The sequence below is a fragment of the Triticum urartu genome, chromosome 7A (genome assembly GCF_056163025.1).
Source record: "Triticum urartu cultivar PI428250 chromosome 7A, HENAU_Tu73, whole genome shotgun sequence".
Classification (NCBI taxonomy): Eukaryota; Viridiplantae; Streptophyta; class Magnoliopsida; order Poales; family Poaceae; genus Triticum; species Triticum urartu.
In genome coordinates, this window is record NC_141879.1 from 584,205,294 (window position 1) to 584,210,208 (window position 4,915).

The 4,915-nt window shown below is 45.5% G+C and overlaps 1 pseudogene; it reads right to left on the bottom strand.

The window, feature by feature from the left end:
- Positions 1-359: 359 nt before the first annotated feature.
- Positions 360-3,472, bottom strand: LOC147960533 (uncharacterized; annotated as a pseudogene).
- Positions 3,473-4,915: the final 1,443 nt, after the last annotated feature.

Sequence of the window (4,915 nt, forward strand, 5' to 3'; positions counted from 1 at the left end):
CGCACTCTGCTTTGCACCAGAACTTCTGTAGAGTCATCATCAGCTTGCAACAGAACTTCCGTAGAGTCATCATCTTGGTATGTTAGTCTACCATCACCGGGGCCCTTTTCCACTTCAGTTTCAGTCACACTCCACAAGTGTCTGCGCTGAAAGTTTTGCACAACTCGCCATTTTCCGTGCAAAAGAGTGTCTGGCAGATAAAACACCATTGTTGCTTGTGTTGTTAGAATAAAGGGATCACTCTTATACCAGCACCTTGCAGTGTTGATGCTTTTGAAGTGGCCATCATATTTGACAAAAGTGTCTCTCCTCTTCTTGCTACCAAGCTCAAACCAGTCACAGCGAAATAAGACAACCGATCAATGGATGCCTCCACTAGAGTTGTACTGCAACTCTATGATGCTTCTCAACTGACCATAGATGTCAACGATCTCACCATCATGTAACCCCTCAGTGACGATTCCACTATTCTGTGTCTTCCTTTTTTCCTCACGGTCAACGGTGTGGTACCGGACACCGTCAGCAATGCATGCTGAATACACTCTCACTCGCTTATCCGGTAAGCATGCCAAAGCAAATAGATCATCACTGACCTTCTTATCCTCATGCAACTTTCCAATCTGCACAAATAAACCATTTAGCAAACAATGGTATTTAACAATGGGTGAATAACACAGAAAACATAAAACATGTGGCTAAAGATCTCACATGATTCTTAAACCACTTAGCAAACACCTTGGCAACCCTTTTATCAACATTGATATTGCTTTCTTCCTGATTTAACTCTTCCTTGCATTTCCTGCAATGCCAGCAAAACATGTGAATTAAAACACTAGGCTGGTGCCAACCCAAGCAAAAAAAAATATATATATATATATATAATGAGTGCACAAGATATAACGTACTCGATATATGGTAGAACCTCGGCGCAATTGCTGAGCACAAACAAAACCATCTTGTCATACTCATCACCAGCCTCCAAGTATTGTGAGGCTCCAAGAAAGTTCACACCATGGTTGAAAACAGAGACATCACCACTTTGCGAATCAGACCGCTCTCTATTTCTGCTCGGCCGGTTCCATCTTGTTTCCACATCACCAAAGTATCTAGAGCAAAAAAGTCAAGCACTCATCAACGACATATGCTTCAGCAATAGAACCTTCAGGTCTTGCCGTGTTTCGCACATAACGCTTACAAGTAAGCAGCCTTCTTTCGATTGGGTACATCCAGCCGTATTGCACAGGGCCTCTAAGCATTGCCTCTTTGGGTAAGTGCATCGCCAAATGGACCATCACGGTGAAGAAAGCTGGAGGGAAAATCTTCTCGAGCTTGCAAAGAATAATTGGGATTTCTTTTTCAAGTCTTTCCAAGACAGTTAACTTGAGGGTTTTGCAGCACAGTTCTCTAAAGAAATTTCCCAGCTCAGCAACCACTTCATATATATCCTTGTGCATGATTCCTCGGAGGCCCGCCGGTAAAATCCTTTGGAGGAGGATGTGACAATCATGGGTTTTCAGTACTGAAAGCTTGAATCCATCAGAAGTAACACACTTTGCTAGGTTAGCAGCATAACCATCTGGAAATTTCACCGCTCTTAGGAATTCACAGAATGCAAGCTTTTGTTCTTAATTCATTGTATACCATGCTCGTGGAATTTCAAATGAATCTTCATCTTCATTGTGCTGTAGATGCAAATCTTCTCTTATGCCCATGTCCTCCAAATCAAGCCTAGAACTAACCGTGTCCTTTGTCTTCCCTTCAATGTTCAGAAACGTCCCTAGCAGATTCTCGCATATGTTTTTCTCAATGTGCATTACATCGAGATTATGCCTTAATTTCAGATCAGCCCAGTATGGCAGGTCCCACAAACAAGACCTCTGGTCCCAACATTGACCTTCCTCACGCTTTCTTTTCTTCGCCAGCTTTCCTGGTCTCACATCTTTCACCTTTTCAAGTTGCTGCTCCAGCTCTTCTTTAGTGAATTCAGCTGGCTTGTCACGGATTTCATTGTCATCATTAAAATCTTTGCTTCTTCGCCAGCGATGGTTTCGGGGAAGAAAGCGGCGGTGCCCAATATAGCAGATCTTGCTCCTTATTCTCTTTGAGCAAGGGTCTTTGTCACAATGGACACAAGCCTGATAACCCGCTGTGTGATCCTCCCAGACAGAGTGTGCAGAGCCAGGACATCATGGATGGACCATATGATCGCAGCACGTAGATTGAACTTTTCTTCCGGACTCAAGGCATCGTATGTAGGTACACCAGTCCAGAGCTGGAGAAGTTCTTCTACGAGGGGCTCCATAAAGACATCAAAATCCTTTCCTGGAGAATCTGGACCCGGGATAAGCAATGACATCATGAAGTTGGACTGATCCATGCATGCCCATGGTGGCAGGTTGTACGGCACCACAAAAACTGGCCACATGCTATAAGACGTGCTCATGTTCCCAAACGGATTAAACCCATCTGTGGCAATGCCAAGTTTTATGTTCCTTGGATCTACAGCAAAATCTAAATGTATACGGTCAAACTCTTTCCATGCCTCTCCATCCGCTGGATGGCTCAGCTCATTGTCCACAGGTTGCCGCTTCAGCTTGTGCCACTGTACCTCACGCGATGATTTCTTCGAGATGAACATCCGCTACAGCCTTGGTATCAAGGGAAAGTGCCTCGGTACCTTCTCCGGTATTGACTTCTTCCCATCAGCATCTTTCCACCTAGATGCATTGCATTTTGGACAGTTGTCATGCTTTGCTAAATCCTTCCGAAACAAGACACAGTTATTTGGGCACACATGTATTGACACATAACCTAACCCCAGCCTGTGGATTATGCTCAATGCTTCATCATAAGATCTGGGAACACAACTATCAGGGAATTGCAAGCTCAAAAGACGGAGTATTGCGTTGAATGCGGCATTGCTAATCCGGTAGAAAGACTTGATGTGGAGTAACTTCACAGTGAAGGTAAATCTTGAAAATTTACCCCCTTCATGAGCTGCGCGCTTCGCCTCCTCTAACACCTCAGCAAACAACGATTTATGTCCATCAGCACGATCTTCAGCATCATACAAATCCTTCAATAGGTCAGGAATCCTATCATCTTCATGCCCATCCTCTTCCTCCAAAACAGCATTATCTCGCAAAACCTTTTCGATGAAATCAATGCCAGCATCACCACCACCCATCATATGAGGGGCCTCTGTATCAGCTTCAAAATGTTAAGGTTGTCTGTCTAAAGGTTCTCCATGATATATCCATCTATCATATGTGCTGGACATCCCATTAAGAAGCAGATGATCTTCCATTCTTCCTTGAGCCATTCTTGGACGGTTGAGGCATTCACAACATGGGCAAAGAATGTGAGCATCATTGGCAAAATTTGCCCGAACAAATGCCATGAAATCATCTACTCCTTTCATATGTTCTTTCGAAAACTTTCTAAGTCCTGCTCTAATCCAGCTTCTGTCCATCTGCCAAAGACAACAAATTGTTGCAACTTAGCAAATCAATCTAAGTGCATCAACATTAATTAATGAAAATGGATGGAAGTAATGGAAGCTAAAATTCCAGAAAATTTTATATGCTAATTGCCTAACCACAAGGCCTGAAGAATTCTTAACAAACAAGCTGAACAATTGCTAACAGCACATCAAGAAAATTCATCTATGAATTATCTACCGAACAAGCAAGCTATCTCCTAACTACTAACAGTGCATCAACAAAATTCATCTATGCTGAAGAACATCTGACTGAAACCCATCTCCCACTGCTCGGGTGACGAGAGAGGAGAGGGGGGAAGAGGTGAGGGGTGCATACCGGGAGGTGTGCTTGCGGCGGCGGCGAGTCCCCCATGCTCGGCGAGCCCCCACCACCGTCGGTCGCCTACGCCTCTATTGGCCCCCGCCTCCACGCCCTGCCTCGCCTCCGCCCCCTGCCGGCCCCGCCCCCGCCTCCGCCCCCTGCTGGTTGCTTCCATCACGAGGCCGTGGGCGAGGTCACCTGGTTGCTTCTGCCGCCGCCCGCCGCCACCTGGTCGGAAGACCTAGAAAGACGCTAAGTGTTTCTCTGTTCGATGCCACCCGCTGCCACCCGGTCGAAAGGTCCCACTTATCACTGATACGTGAGAGCCGTGGTTTTATATACTATATGGAAAACTACCCACACATTAGCAACAATCTCTCTCTAGCCTAGCGGTAACGAACGAGCGAACCCAGCGCGAGGTTGTGGGTTCGAGTCCCCGCTAGCGCATATTTTTTAGGGAATTAAACGCTCGCTCACCCACCTGTCAAATGGGTCCCGCCTATCAGTGTTGCAAATCGTTGCTCTGTTCGATGCCACCTGGTCGGAAGGTCCCACTTGTCAATGATATGAGAGAGCCGTAGTTCTATATAATGTATAGATAAACTCCCAGATGTGAGCAACTGTCCCTCTCTAGCCCAGCAGTAGCATGTGAGCAAACCAAGCGCGAGGTCATGGGTTCGAGTCCCGCCTCGTGCATCTTTTTTGGGCGAATTAAGCGCTCGGCCCCACCTGTCAAATGGGTCCCGCCTGTCAGTGTGTGCCCCGTCTGTCTGTTGAATATTAAAACTCAAGAAAAAATGACACCTAGATAGTGACACATAAGCGAGGTTGCTGAGGTGGCTGCCTAATCATCCTAATTCATTCAAACTCAAGTGTAGTGACCATTTTATATTGGTCGTTATCAGCTAGGCATGAGGCAGCGGACAGTGCTACTAGCTTTATGACCATTTCCTCTAATGAAATTATGACCTTTCTGACCAAAATGGTCGTTATGGTTTAGGGTTTAGAGCCCCCAGACAGCTTTTGACCAATTGGTCTAAAATGGTCATAAATTTATGACCAATTCTTCGAGGGTCACTGACAGAAGGTCATAAGTTGACATATTTCTTGTA